This window comes from Cupressus sempervirens, chromosome 3 (genome assembly GCF_028749045.1).
Source record: "Cupressus sempervirens isolate cs-2001-9-10 chromosome 3, ASM2874904v1, whole genome shotgun sequence".
Taxonomy (NCBI): domain Eukaryota; kingdom Viridiplantae; phylum Streptophyta; class Pinopsida; order Cupressales; family Cupressaceae; genus Cupressus; species Cupressus sempervirens.
In genome coordinates this window covers 1,039,799,533-1,039,816,843 of record NC_143120.1, presented here as the reverse complement: position 1 = coordinate 1,039,816,843, position 17,311 = coordinate 1,039,799,533, and positions in this window count along the sequence as shown.

Genomic DNA, 17,311 nt, shown 5'->3' with positions numbered 1-17,311 from the left:
CCCAAAAAGATGGCTCACTGCACTAATCAGCTGGATACCACAATGACAACCAAAATGGTGGGAAGAAATTCCATGACCTAACAAATGAGGTCCATTGATGGCTGACAGAGGGAGTGGATCAGATTTGTTCAGTTTTGGGAGTGGTAGACGAAATGGGTGGGTTGTGTCGCTCATTTTTCCTTTGTGTTTTAAATTCTTTTCTTTTCGTTTTAATTTAATACAATAAAAATAATTCAAGGTTTAAGGTTTAAAAGGTAAAATAATTATTTACTGTTTAATACAAAATATTATTTTGTTAATAATGTCTTTAAATAAATTTATTTGTTGAAGGGAATGTTTAATAATGGTACATTTATGTGTAGGAGAAAATAACAAGTCTTTTTTATATTAAATATAAAGAGTTCAAAGTTACAAAAAGGAATCGCAAAGTATCAAAACATAATCACAAGAGGCCTAGCCTCACACCAGAGATAACTGACTAATAATTACAAAGAACCCAAAAAAGAGAGACAATCCTAGTAGCTAATGGAGCACATCTTCAAAAGTATCAACCTAGGTAGTCTAGCCCAAAGAGCCTTCCATCCAGACTATGTTTTTCTGTTCTTGAATTTGTTTAAGCATATAGATCATTTCCCTGGTAGTACCATGGTTATTTCTTCATTTGAAAACATTTATTAGATCTAGAACATCTAAATCACAAGTCAAATTTTATTGATTTTTTGGTAATCTTTGTAGCTAAATGAAGAGCTTAAAGCTAAGGTTTTTGACTTTTGGGTATTCATAGATCGCGTGTAGGGAGTGTGGAGTGCAAAGTGGTCAAAAAGTGTCATTTCAAAATAAAATACCATTAGTTGTGATTGAATTTCCTAGTAGTCTTTGTGATCAACTGCTAATGCATGTGTGATCAACTATTATTACATGTGCTTTCATTTTTTGGGGCTCTTTAAAGAGCGGTAATTGGAGGGTATCTACGAGAAAAGTATCATAGTTATTAAACCCACTATCAATTATTGGATCTCTTTCTTGGAGAAAAAAAGAGAATTAAAAATTGTAATAATAGTTAAATAAAATTGAGAGAGAGAGAGAGAGAGAGAGAGAGAGAGAGAGAGAGAGAGAGAGAGAGAGAGGGGTAAAAACTAAAAAGTATATATATATATATATATATATTAGTGATTTATTTATTAGTTTTATTAGTTTTTAAAATTGTAAGAATTATTTTTTATTTTCAATCAAAATGAATTAAGGTAAGGTTTCAAGGCCTAATGACGAGTTATGAACTATTGAATAATTGTAAATTTGGAAGCAACGTAGTGGATGTAATATAGGATGAATACATGCTCACATAACCTTTAGTTTGATTAATATATATCTCATTTAGTACTATGGTTATATATTATTCTATGATTATATTACTAAATTTTATAATTATAAAGGAGTAATAATAATGTATTTAATAAAAAAAAAATTGGCTGATTGACTATTAGTGACTAATCACTTATTTAGTCATTTACCTGGTAGTTTATTTGATCATTTTTATTTGGTTGAGCTTGTGATTTTTCTCTATGAACAAATCAGTCACTTATTTAGTCACTTATAATTGTAAATTGTAATAATATAGTAGAATGTGTTTAGTTTTAGTCATGTGACTAGAAATTTTAGTAGCGTGACTAAATTTTTAAGTCACATAGTCACATATTTACCAAAATTTACTAGTGCAATAAATTGAACAACACTATAAAAAATTAAAATGTATATCCATGTGCACATAAATGACAAAAATATATATCAAAATACATGTATCCATAGATAAATTATGCAAATATATATCAAAATACATAGAACCGTGTACAAAATGTAGTTGATCATCCCATCGAAATGTGTATAATATTAAAGTTGCTATATACAATGTGGCATATGTTATCTCAAAATGTCTCATGACACATCTTATGACAATTATACTATCCTATGCTTCTGGTGGATAATCAAAATGCAACCTCTTCACTGCACTATGTTGATTGGATTCCTCGTACATAAAACAAAAGGTAAACCCAAAGTTAGTCTACTGAATTTATATGATTCTACATATCTAACATTAAATTATTCAAATGCACAATGATCATTTTTTAGTGAAGACTTATAGTTTAAAACTTTCATCATTTACCTCTCTTGTCAACCTCCTGTGGCGGTTAGGAGTCCTCTCATATGTCTTCGAAAATGCTTGAAACTCATCGGTTGTGGCCTGTATATGTTCAAGTATGGTTGTGAGATGGATTTACAATTTAAACTATACAATTATAATTGATATAGTACTAAACTTATAAAATATAATAAATAATTCAAACTAAAACTTACCTCTGTTGACCCTTCCTTTGGAAGCATTGGCTGCATTAGCAAAGATACATAACTCTAACATCTAGCCTCCCCAACACTAGGTGTTTCCTATGAGATACAAAATCCTAGTTGTTAATAACATGGAAATATATTTTGAAAATATTTGAGAAAATAAGAAAAAATAAAAATAAATGATATATATACATATGATGGGGCTCTCACTACAAATGGAAATACTAGAGGGTCTTCGATGTGGAATCTTCATATACTCATTACCAATGACCATGCCTTGTACAATAAAGAATTTAATTAAATTTCATTAGCAAACACAAGCTACATGTATGCATCGATATTTAATCACAATAAAAACACCTAATTACCTTTCCCTTTTCAATGCGCTATGGCTCACCCACCCCCCACACTCTTTCCCCCACTGGCAAGTGATACCTACAAGAGAAAATAAAGATTAGAAAACATGTATGTTCCAATATCAAATAAAAAAGTAATGAGAACACAACATAATGTATTGTAGATGTCTCAAGGTCAAATGAAATAGTCGAGCGTGACATCATCAACTTGTCTAAGATCCTCTTAAGTCATCAACTGAACATGAATGAAGACCACATACATATACAAGTCAGTGTGGGTTAAAATTATTCTACTATAAATATTAACTTCAAATAAACTATGTTATAACAAAACAAATGTAGACAATTACCAACATAGAAGGAGCCCATGACTCTTCATGCCTATCCTTCTTTCTCACCTTAGGGTCTAGAGTCTCAGTAGGTGCGTATGATGTATCCTGCTCCCCAAATTGAAACTAATACTCAGAATTATCACCAATGGGACCAAGGAAAAGAATCTTTCACATTATGCAAGTATGGGGAATCAAACATGTGATGTGCTCACTCGCACCAGCATCATCAACATGGGGAGGAAACATTGACCTAGTTTGGGTTAATATGATACTCAATTTGTGGATGGCTTTAATAGTCAGAGAGCTATCCGTTACAATGATACCAGGATGATACACTGGATAAGGGAGGGAGGGTGGGGTGACATCAGTAAGGGAACAAAAGGGTCATCTAGGGGCATCTTTCTTCTACTGGGAAAAGGGTTTATCCTAGGGACCTCCTCCTCCTACACCCATGTTGGGCCTCATACTCTGGTAGTTCACCTTGAAGCCCAACACAAATTCAGCATATAGTTTTTTAATGAAATAGGATGGGACCTCTAAATTGTTGTGTGGTGGTTTGTCAAAAATCATCCACTAGCGATCCCATTTGTGCACCATTTAATTGATAGTTTGAGTTTTATGTGTTTTATTGTTTTACCAATTTTTTGGGTTCACAAAAAGGTTAACTATATCATCTTTGATTATGTTTAGGATCATAACCTCATCATAGTCCAACCTGTCATAAATTAGGGCATGCATTTTCTCACACCAATGAAGAGAAACATTTTTTGTTCGGTGAGTGTCTAGATAATATCCACTATGGTGTTTAATGTGGGTGACATGGGAGAAAATGTAGGTATATTGTTATATGTGGTCTGAAAACCCTTCAATTTGATAAGATTGTCTTGTATAAAATCTTCAATTTGAGGAGGGTTTTGAGGGGGTGTTGGATCGTTTGGTGGAGGTTAAGAATTTTGACAGGGTTATGGAATGTATGGTAGAGGTTTTCGAGGAACATTATTTCGTGGCTCATTGTTATCAACATTGTACCAATCAACCATGCTTATTAAATTACAAAGAATTCAAAAATTACTAATTATATTGATAGTTTATAGTTAAAATAAAAAAAACCATTTATTTATATATAAAAAGCCTAATTCAAAATTGAATTCAATGAAAAATAATTAAAAAAAAACAAATTTGAATTGCCTGGGATTAAATTAGATTGGGAAGGATCTCATACCCATTCTCAAATCATATACACCATATAGGGGCAAACAAACTCAAACATCAAGTGAAAAATGTGAAAACCCAATGCTCTCAATTTTATTTTTTTGGATGCAAGTTTCGGGTAACCAATCTCATATCATGTTCCTGGTCTTATATTTGGGTACTTGATATGAGATTGAGTACTCGATAAGGTAAGGTATTATTATTTTTCTTTGGTATCGGGATGAATGTGTAAAAAGTCAGAGCATATTTTGAAACACTTTGAGGTTTCAAAAATAATTTTTTTTCATATTGCTACTTTTTTGGCACACCGTGATCCTGTACATACCCAAGAATCCGTATTAATTATAGAGTGGACATGCACCATCAGTGAAGTATGTCAAAAAAATTAGAAGAAAATGTTATATCAAGAGAGATGAAGATATTGGTAAGTTTGATGCAAGAAGTGATGAAGGTATCTTCCTTGGTTACTCTATTGAAAACAAACGCTTAAGATGTTTTACTGAGAGGGATAAAACTGTTCTTGAGAGCGCACATGTTAAAGTGGATGAGAATTTTAGAGTTCAAGAAAGAATAGTTGATTATAATTTTGATTAAGAAGCTAATCCTAAGGCTAACCAAGAGAATGTTGAGTTGTTTTATGAGACTTACAATGAATTGTAGAATGACATTGAAGTTGTGGAAGAGAGAGAGGAAACAAGATCTCAACATAGAGAATAATTAAGAGTTCAAATAGTTACACCAAAAAAAAATTTGAGAAAGAATCACCCTACTTATTATATTATTGGAAGAAAAGAAAGAGGAGTTATGACAAGAAATAGAGCACATGAAGAATTGTGTATGATTTATCAAGTAGATCCTAAAAGTGTAGATGAAGCTAAAAAGGATGGTCATTGGATTCGAGGAATGAAGGAAGAACTAGATTAGACTGTGAAGAATAAAACAAGGGGATTGGTCCCTATACCCAAGAACAAAAATTTCATAGGAACTAAATGAGTTTTCAAAAACAAAATGAATGAACAGGAAGAGGTTGTGAGAAACAAAGCTAGACTTGTATGCAAAGGATATTCACAACAAGAAGGTGTAAACTATGAGGAGACATTTGCACCTGTTGCCAGAATTGAAGGTGCAAGAATATTCTTAGCTTATGCAATTAACAAGAAGTTCAAAGAATATTCAACAGCCTGAAGGATTTTATTTGACAAAAGAAGGAGATGTGGTATGTAAGTTGAAGAAAGCATTGTGTAGATTAGATAAAGTACCTAGAACCTGGTATGTGAGTTTGGATAAGTATTCAGAAAAATTGGGATTTTTTAAGGGTATTTTAGAGAGTAACTTGTATTTGAAAGAAAATGAGAATGATTTATTGATTATTGTGATACTTTATGGATGACATAATTTTTGTAGGAAAGTGATAAATTTGTTGATGAAATGAAGAAGGAATTTGAGATGAGCATGATTGGTGATATGAAGTATTTCTTGGGTTTGCATATTGTACAAAAAAGTGAAGGCATTTTCATTTCTTAGACTAAGTATTTGAAAGACTTATTGAAGAGATTTTCTTTAGAGAGTTGTAATCTTGTTGGTAAACCTATGATAATTGGTCTTAATCTATCTAGCAAAGTTGAGATACCTATTGTTGAGAAGAAGTACAGATCCATGATTGGAGGTTTCCAATATTTGACTCATACAAGACCAAATATAGAAAACATATTTGGCATTGTTGCAAGATTTCAACATGATTCTTAGGAATCACATTATGTAGGAGTAACAAAGATATTTAGATAGCTGAAGGGTACACTTGATTTAGGGTTGTGGTATGATAGATCAAATGACCTTACTCTATGTGCATATACTAACATGGACTGGGCAGGTAGTATGGATGACAAAAAGAGTACAAGTGGTTGGTTTCTTGGCTAAGTAAGAAATAAGACTATATCTCACCAAGTACAAAAAAAGTAGAGTATGTGTTAATCTCATATTAGTTTTGACAAGTGAGTGTCTATAAACTTAAGTCATTTACTTAGTTCATGCTGAATAAGTAACATATGTCGAGCACAACATGTAAGTTAGAGCATGTCGAGTAAATAGTGAGTGTCGAGTCACTTATGTGCCAAGTCATTCAAGTGTCGAGCAGATAGTATGTGTCAAGTGATTTAGGTGCTGAGCAAGTAGTGCATGTTGAGTCATTTAGATGTCGAGTGACAACATTAAAGTCATAATTAGTGTCAAGCACTAGGGACTTCAGATGCCAAGTAACACAGTTTTGACATAGTTGTTTGTATTGGCACAAAGTACTATGTAAACTGCTTTTTGAGCTGACTTAAGGATTAATTTACAATCTTTTGTTGATAAGGACAAATCTTAAGTGTGAATCCCTATGTATTACATGCATCTAATTAGAAAAAGAGAAGGTTTAAGTGGCAATATGGATGAATCATAGTCGTTGATTCATACCTAATCCTAAGTCACCTAGGTCTTCTTAAGGAGGACAAACCCTAAACTTTCTAAGAATGCTTAAGGAGAACTAGAGAGAGTTTGCATGTGCAAACAGAGCATTCATAGTGACCAAGGTATTATGATTTGAATTACATTGCAGAATCGATTAAAGGAGAATAGAGGAAGGAAACAATGGATAATAGAGAGACATCTGATCACAAAGGATCAAGTACACATCAGTATAGAGGTGATCTGACATCAAGCAACATAGTGCTAATCATAGGATCATTGCTGAGACATTCTAATAGGTGAATCAGTTAAATCTCTTAATAAAGTAGTTCTAACAAGTTGTATTAAAATTCTCTAACAAGGTGCTTACTTAATTGTGGGTTAAAGTCCTTTAATCAAACACACTTCTAACACGGTGTTGAAATCCTTTAATAGGGTAAGACCTAACAATCTTTATAAGCCTTTAATAGGGAAAACCTTTCACAAGGTAGATCATGTTTCATGGTCAAACATTGTAGCCTTCATTGAATACACTTTATTACTGCAGTAATGAAGATTTGTGGGTGTCATCCCCAACCCATTTTTACCTTCTCATCGAGGTGTTTTTGGGTAATTATATCTTGTGTCATATATGTATGAATGCTTACTTGTTTATATGCTTTAGACGTATATGCTTTATATGGTATTTCAGTTTACTTATTGAATTAAGAGATGGATGTATGGTGAATGTTTTTATGGGTAAAATTTTGAAGCATTGATTCACCCCCCCATTAGAGTTTACCTTTCCTTCTGTAATTCCAACAATTGGTATTAGAGCATGGTTCTCTGAAAGTAAAGCTTTGCAGCTTTAAGGAAATATCTTGGAAATGGAAGTCTAAAAGTTGGGAAAGATATTAAGAACCAAGAGATTGAAATACAACCCATTCTACATTAGTTAAATGAAGTAAGAGAAGATCTAGAGAAATCATTAAGAAGAAGGAAGGAAATTGCTATTGAGGAGAATGACACTCAATACCAAGAGATGGAAACTACTAAACTATTTTCAAATGGAAACTCTAATGAAACTGATGTAGTAGTTGCAGATCTAATGGAAAAGAATAGAACTCTAGCTGAAGAGATTAGAAATCTTAAGAGAGAGAAAAAATCAAAAGCCATATTACTATGTGAGCTAAACGAACGGAAAAAGTAATCTATGGAAGACAAAGTCACGATTAAAGATGACAAAAGAGTTTTGATTAGCAGAATCGAAGAGAAATCATCAATGGTAAATAGGATTGCTCACATGAAATTGGAAACAATGAATCAAGTCATGATTGTCAATCATGAAATAAATAGTAAAGAATTGAGATCACAACACTGAAGTTGCAGAATGAACAGTTGAGAAATGATCTAAAAAGGGAAAAGGAGTTTGCTGAAAGTTTCAATAAACCTAGTGAAGCCATCAAGTACTTTGAACAATTGATGAGATCCCCTAGATCTAACAATGATACATTTTTAATGATATACACTACTACTGAAGAAGGAGAATCATCTATAAGTGCTAAAGAAAGAAGAAACAAAGGTAAGAACTCCAAACCTACTTGTCATAATTGTGGTAAGAAAAGACATACTACTAATGTTTGTAGGAGCAAGACTATAAATCAAAATGTTAAGCATAAGAACATGGGTCACTACCATAAGTGCAACTAACAAGGTCATTAGGCACATGAATGTAGAACCAAGACCATGCACACTCAAAGATTTGAAGGATATTGTTATAATTGTCAGAAGTATGGACATAGAGCTTTTGAATGCAAATCCAAACCCATGTGGTCACCAAACAAGTAGACAAAGGTAAAGAACAATAGCAACTTTTAAACTTGGGATTATAATACAAGGTATAGTTGTTACTACTATCAAGAGTATGGACATATTCTTGAGAATTGTATTAGAACACATTTCAGAAATGATTAAAAAAGGTGGTTGAGTCAAACCACATGTTTTAGTTGTTTGAAGACTGGTCACATAAGCCGATATTATCCAACAAGGTCAAAAGCACCAAGTTGTGAGTTCAACAAAGGAAAAGGAAAAGAAAATATTGAAAATACCAAAGATGAGATGAACACGACATGGAAGAGAGAGGAAGATTGCAACACATCAAGTGTAGATGGGATCACTCCACCCAATGGTTCAAGTGATCACACCTCATCAAATTAAGCAATAATGAGCTATGTGGGACTGGTATTTAAAAGACATACCATACATCAATTTTAAGGTTTTATTTTTGAAAATATTACATATGCATGAATAAAGATGCAAAGTGTTGTTAGAAATCAAGAATAAATCTTTAAGTTTTGTCAATTTTCATGTTATTGTTGAGCATGAAAAAATTTCATATAGTTGTCGAGTGAAGTGTTAGCAGATGCTGAGCTAACAAAATTTGTTAGTTAAGGTCAAACTCGTAGTGCTTTCTGAGTGTATGGAAAAATACATGGATGTCGAGTGAGCCAAAAATTTAATTGAAGCCAAGCTTACAACTGTGTAAGCACTTAGCATTAAATGCATTGTTTTGAGGGCTATTTAATCAATTTTTTGTTCATTTGACATCATTCAAATTTGAAGAAGAGCATGAAGAGTTGAAGGCGATCTGGAGAATTTGATCTGAGTGTTTACAGGAGATTTAAAGGGTTGTTCAACACCATTCCAACAAGATTTACAAGGTATTTACTATGTGTCGAGCTATGTAGTTTTAAATTTCACAAACCCTAGTTTCATGTAATGACATATAGTTCATCAACAGAAAAAAAGCGTAGAGGGAGAATAGGTTTTGAATGTTAAATTGATTAGAAATGAAATCAAACAACCTACCTTTAAGGCTATCCTAGATATAGCTTATAAACAGGATCCCTCCAATGTGTTATCCATGATATCACCACAAGTCTTGATGATTCAAGATGTTAGAAATTGTTACTCATGCAAAATTGGAAGCATAGGAGATATGGAAGTCAGAGAAATATATTGGAAACTATGTAAAAATAGAGTGTTGAAGGAAGAATTCAAGATTGTCGAGAAGAAAGGGTTAACTCGTGCTCTAGATTTTCCCAATGTATTCAAGACAGAGTGGATAAAAATTATTTTAAGTAGAATTCATGATAGCTATGTATGGTTAGAGAATGGTCTAGTAAAAATCACCAAGAAGATTGTTCACAGAGTAACAGGGTATCCAACCCTAGATCAACCAAAGACCATGAGAAGTGAAACAAAGACAATAATTGAAAAGAATACAGGGGCTATTTGGAATAAAAGGGGAATGCCAATTGATACTATCATAAATCCCCTAATAGCTTTTGTAGTGAGGGTCATAGCACACAAGTTTTATCAATCTAGCAGATTAAACACTGTACCCTACATTGCAGTTGATATGGGTTACAAAATTGTGAAGAAGGATCATACTTATGATCTTGTTGAGTTGCAGTTGCAACAATGATTAAGAATTTGGGAGCTATAAGGAAGACCAAGTGTGCACAATGTAAATTCAAATCTATTCTTGTATGTATTTTCTTTTATATGCAAAATGCATTTCCTACATTTAGTAAGGTTGCATGGAAGGTGAATAGATCTATTGCAATTCAGATAGGTGAATTTATTGAGCAACTAGGTGATAGCTTTGAATCTATCATGACAATTTATTTTGGAGATTTCAAACAATCTATGAAGAAAATATTAAGGATACCAGTCTCACTAGTGGAGAAACATTTTGATGATGTTTCCTTCCTAGTTGATACTAATTTTACATATGTACAAGTAATAATTCCCAGGGTGACATGGCTAAGGTCATTAGGATATGAAATAAATGTTGGTGAGGCCTTTGTAGCAATCACAACATTACTTGCAAAAGGAGTGGATAAGAAAGCCAAAGCATTTGGAAATTATGACTTGGCCAAATCAAAGATCACTATGGAATTGAAGACTACTTCAGTGATTAGGAAAAAGAACAAACTAGTAAAGATATTGAAATAAAAATTTAGTGAAGGAGCTAAGGAGGAATAAGAAGAGGAAGATAAAGAAGAAGAGCAAACACAAGCTCAAGCACCATTGGCAATAACACAAGGTCAGGGAGAAGACTAGCAAGAAGATGAAGTAGAAACTATAGAAGGTGTCAAGGAAGAAGAATTTGGTGAAGCACCTACATCTACTAAGAAGAAAAAGAGAAAATCAAAGACTCAAGTAGTGAAAAAACCAAAGAAGGTTGAAAAACCTAATCAGCCCCAAACCTACAACACCTACCATAAGGGCTAGCACTAGTCACTGCTCAAAAGGCTAAATAAGTAGCCAAGCCAAAAGAGAAGGCAATTGAAGCACATAAGAGACCGAGGGTAAAGTATGTTGCTCAAGCTGAATCTAATGAGGAGAAGACTAAATCAAATGACAACAACCAATTTCAAGTGGTAAGTCATAGTCCCTCTTCAGATTTAGACAATTTATGTGAGAACACTAGGAATAATTCTAATTTATCAGGATTCTCTCACATTGAGTTTGATAATCTTGGGAATATTGAGATGAACCAAGTTGAAGAGGTAGTATATGCCATGATGGCTATATTGAAAAAGACTCCTCTAGAAATTGCAAACTCCATACCTAAAGGTTTATATGATAGTGTTGAGAAAAAATGGCATTATTATTTAGACACTGAAAAACAAATTAGGGAGACAACCCTTGCTCAAGTTATGAGAGAACTTAGTAAGGCTGAAATGTCTAAAGCCATTAAGAAGTATGTTGTAAGATTTTTGCCAAAATATAGGGCATTTAGCATATTGAAAAACAATATAGAGGATGTTGTACAAAAGTCCAAACAAATGTGGAAGATAATATATGGATTGTCAACATCTAGAGAAGCTAACTAGACACCTATTGAGGTAGGATATGATGAAAAAAATGATACTGATCAAGGCATAGTTGAGGGAGGCACAAATAATAATATTGACAACTAGGCACCAATTGAGGAAGAGCAGCAAACAAAAAAGAGTGTTCAAGACACACAAATGCCGAGTGCCAGTCCTCCATAGGAGACAAGTGTAAATGCTGAAATTATCAAAGTAAAGTATGTTTTTGAGACCATTTCTTAGAACATCAATCCCCTTATAGAGGATTATTTGAAAAGGATACTTGTCTAGTTCACTCTCTAGGCTAAACTATGTGACAACCCTATACTAGTGAGTGTAGATGAAATCCAGAAGAAAGAAACAATAACTATAGGGAAGGAAGTGAAAACACAAGAAACATCTATAATCACTCCTCAAGTCACAAGTCTACAACCTTCACATCCTATAGTGGTTTATCAAAGGAAGGAGACAACAAATTTCACTGTCAGTACACTTATGCAAGACACTCTAGTCTCAGTGAATGTACCAGAAACTAAAAAAGAAAAGGATGAGACAATTGGAGAAGACACAATTTAAAGACTAGAAAATGACAACACTCAAGGCCAAACAGGTAAGGTAGATACCCTGCACCTCCAACACAAGATCAAGGTGCAACTAAAACTATAGTGGAAGAAAAGGACAAGACTGAAGAGTCAAGTTTGACACCCAAGCAAAAGGAGCTACTAGTTATTCAAGAACTGGTGACATTTCCAGAATCTAATAATCCTTCCAATCAAACTCTTTAGAGGCTGAGTGTAGATTACACACCATTTCAATTCTTATGGCTGAGTCCTAGCTCATCTAAGGTAGAATAGGTAATTACTTATGGAGATGTTAGCCTAGATGAAGAGATTGTATTGCCTAAATTTGATTTGGCAACAATCACAATTGAGCATATGGGTATATTACAAGAGGCCCTAACAAAGAAGAAAAATTAGGAACTGCTCATAAGGGAGCATAGGTAGAAGCAAGATTTGATTGATATCAAAGAGATTTTCCTAGATGTATTCAATATGTTGACTCCAGATGAAAATAAGTCGATCATTGAAAAATTAACCAATATAGTAGAAAGGGTTAGTGACACAGACCTAGATACTAATGTAAAATTACTAGAATGGTTTGAAATAAAGTTTCGAATCAAGGTAAATGAAAGGATATCAAGTGCTATTGCACTAACATAAGTTGAGCTAGTAACCAAAATAGAAACTGTGAATAAGGTACTAGAGGATATTTTCTCTTTGTACACCAAACTGTGTAATCCTACACTCTTCACACAAGAAGTAAGGAGTCACATCCCAAGTTCGGAGAGCCACATGCAATCATCCGGTGCTACTTTGCCCAAAATCTCCAACTCAAAGTGATAAACATTTCAGGTATCTCTTGCAATCCCAAAGTCAATTAGCATTATTATAAGTAGATGAAGCCAACATAAGGGCTAAACTGATCAACATCCAGTCGACATTGACTCCTCACATGGAGATCTTACACAAGGAGCTAGGTTATGCATAAACAATTATGAAGAAAGACCTCAATCTTTCTACATTGGATGACTTAGTTCACCTTGTTGCTGAGTTAGCCATCCAAATCAAGTCTTTGGAGTTATCTTCTAATAATTGGGATGCAGCTTTTAAGATTACACTTGAGGTCCATAAATATTTTTTGGACAATTACACTATTAGTGTATAACCCATTGACATCAGTGTCAAAAAAGGGGGAGTAAGAGCATGGGGGAGTAAGAGAAATGAAAGAGCAAGAAGAGCAGAGAAAGTAAAGATATATCTATACACAAGGGGGAATAAGAGACAAAGAAGAAAGAGGAAGTAAGGGAACAACAAAATGCAAAAAAGAACAGAGAAAGAGTATGAGTTGATGCAAATCTACTCAGCAGTAGAAAGATTTTGATACAAAGAATAGAATTGAACATAAAACTTAGGGGGAGTTATGAAATTTTGAGGTATAAATCATGTGTTGCAAAATTTTGATATGTTGAAATTTTGAATAGAAGCTAGATAAATATCTATGTTATTCTCGTAAGAATAAGATCATTAATGTATGACCAAGTGTTTTTGACACTCATAGCAAAGGGGGAGATTGTTAATCTTAGATTGGTTTTGACAAGTGAGTGTTTATACACTTAAGTCATTTACTTAGTTCATGTTAAACAAGTAACATATGCCGAGCACAACATGCAAGTTAGAGCACGTTGAGTCACTCATGTGCCAAGTCATTCAAGTGCTGAGAAGATAATATTTGCTGAGTGATTCAAGTGTTAAGCAAGTAGTGCATGCCGAGTCATTCAAATGTTGAGTGATAACATTGAAGTCACAGTTAGTGCCAAGAACTAGGGACTTCAAATGTCGAGTAACACATTTTTGACATAATTTTTTGTATTGGCATAGACTACTATGTAAACTATTTTTGAGCTGACTTAAGGATTAATTTATGATCTTTTGTTGATAAGGGTGAATCTTAAGTGCAAATCCCTATGTATTACATGCATCCAATCAGAAAAAGGGAAGGTTTAAGCGACAATATGAGTGAATCACAACCATTGATTCATACCTAATCCCTAGTCATCAGGTCTTCTTAAGGAGGAAAAACCCTAAACTTTCTAAGAATGCTTAAGGAGAATTAGAGAGAGTTTGCATGTGCAAAGAGAGCATTCATAGTGACCAAGGTATTATGGTTTGAATTACATTACATAATCAATTAAAGGAGAATAGAGGAAGGAAACAATGGACAACCGAGAGACATCTAATCAGAAAGGATCAAGTACAAATCATTATAGAGGTGATTTGACATCAGGCAACAGAGTGATAATCACAGGATCATTGCTGAGACATTCTAATAGGTGAATTAGTTAAATCTCTTAACAAAGTAGTCCTATTGTGAGTTTAAGTCCTTTAATCTGGCACACTTCTAACAAGGTGTTGAAATCTTTTAATAGGGTAAGACCTAATAGTCTTTGTAAGCCTTTAACAGGGAAAACCTTTCATAGGGTAGATCATGTTTCATGATCAAACATTGTAGCCTTCTCAGGTATGCTTTATTACTATAGTAGTGAAGATTTGTAGGTGTCATCCCCACCCCAGTTTTACCTTCTCATTGAGGGGTTTCTAGGTAATCATATCTTGTGTCATTATGTGTGAATGCTTACTAGTTTACATGTTTTAGATGTATATGCTTTAAATGGTATTTTAGTTTACTTATTGAATTGAGAGATGGATGTATGATGAATGCTTTTATGGGTAAAATTTTAAAGCACTAATTCACCGCCCCACCCCTTAGAGTTTACCTTTCCTATTGTAATTCCAAAAGTATGTAGCAACAAAAAAAAATTGAAATTAGATTATGTGGATGAAGAAAGTGTTGAAGGATTTTGGGGATATATTTTACAAAACCTATTATCATAGAGTGTAATAACATAAGTACAATGAGTATGTCTAAGAATCTTGTGTTACATTCTAAGATGAAGAATATATCTATTAAGTAATATGTTTTGAGAGAAAAGGTTGAAGAGAAAGATATCAGACTAGAGTACATGTTAATATAGAGGAACAAATTCTGGATATATTTACAAAGCCTTTGCCTAAGCATATAATTGAGTATTTGAGAGGTATTATTAGGGTTATGCCTATACCTACTTTAGAGTAGATGATGTAGAGATTGCATCAATCTAGTGAGACAAAGCATTATTGTTTATCTGTACTGAATTTTTTTGCTTCCTTTAAGGGGGAATATTTTTGTTTGAGATGAGTCATAAAGGACTCTTGGTAGCTTGCATTATATAGTTTCTTTGGACACTTGAGATGGTTGAAGAAATTAAGAAACAAATTAACATAATGATACTTTCAAGTCATTAATGTCAATGGGGGATAAGTGATTGCATGCAAAATATCTCCTATGGATGGGGAGAGAAGTATCTCTTGAGAATGGGGGAGAGTTATGAATAAAATATTGATGTCAATCAAGGAGAATGCATAGAAAGATAAACATACATAATGGGGAAAGAATAAAATCTTGTGTGTGAGGGATAGAAGAATGGGGAGAAATAGTTGATGAAGAGTTGTTCTTGATAGATTCCAAATTGATTGATGAGAGTAGAAACAACAATAGTAGTATGTTTGGTATTCTTGTCTGACTTAGATATTTTTCATCTATGTTTCCATCAATGCCAAAGGGGGAGATTGTTAGCATGATTGTTGATGATACTCCTTGGGGGAGTATCCTGGATTTGCTAGAACATTGGAGAGATTGATTGCATGATTGTGTGTTGCATTCATGACTATGTTTTTCATTGATGTCAACATACTGGGAAGATTGGTAGAGTAGGAGACATTAATTGAGGTTATACAAATGAAGTATTGAAGATGAAGTCAAGTGTAGTTGGAGATATGTTCTACAGTGTGTCTTGATGATGTGGCTAAGAGAACATGTAGAAATTTAAAGACGGGTAGTAGTTATTTAAGATTTACGAATGAGTTTGTAAACAAAGTTCCTAAGATGTGGTTTCTAATGTTTGGAATATATCTCCTAATAGGGGTAGAATTTGGTTGAGTGTAGCTAGATAGAGATACAAGACATCTCCATGATGATGTCAGGGAGTGCATGGAGTATGAAGTTGCATGTGTGAGAATTTTTAATTACTATGAGATGATTGTATTATGTAATTATGAGAGGATATAATGTAGCATGTTATCTTAATGAGGTCCTATTATAATTTTATTTGGGAAAGATTCAAGGTTGACTCAATGAATTATTTTAAGAACTTGGTATAAAGGAAAGTAATTTACCTTGTGATGGAAGGGTGTAAGTGAATTGAATGGAATAATTGGAGAAGATTGGTAAATTTGAGTAAGAGATTAAATGGATTATTATGATGAAAGTTTGTTGACCCGGTATTAGGATCTGAAAAGTGTTATGGTGCAAAAAAGGAATAGTAAGAGGATAGAGCAAGAGTTGAATTGTTGAGATCAATTTCATTCCTATTATTTTGAAAGGAATAGTATAAAGGCTAGTTGGATAGTGAGTTCAATGGTCTTGTCCAAGAAGGTATTTGGATGGTGGGTCCATCTACATTCTACAACTCCTAACAGGGTTTGCACAACTCCTAACAGGATTGGATTCTCCTTATATGGATTCAAAGTCTCCTATCAAGTACTAATATGTACTTAATGTGCTTCATTAACTCCTATCAGAGTCCATCCTCTTACAAGTAACTTATATATGAGTGCATTATTTTGTGGGCACCATCCCCACCGAGGCTTTCCCCCTGATCAAGAATTTCCCTAGTTAACATATTTGGTGTTATTGTGTATGTGTATATTCTTATGGTTGTTATTTATATTGATGACATATGTTAGATTAGATAAGGTTGATAAACGTAATATTGATCTAATAAATGATTCACCCCTTTCTCTTTAATTCTAACACTAGGGTATGTAAAAGTAAATACAAGTATATCAATAAACAATAAATTATCTTATAAGGTCTCAGGATATAAGGTACATAATACATATATACATAGAATGAATATAAAACTCTACAATATGAATAAGAATGATAATAACACAACTAAATCAATGAACATCCAAAACCTGCCAATATGAGGGGGAGCCCAAATAGTAAGAAGTCACTACCTCTCAACTGTGTGGTCACCCAATCATGATCCCACTCCAACCATTCATAGGACATAATGCACGATCCATATATGGAAAATCAA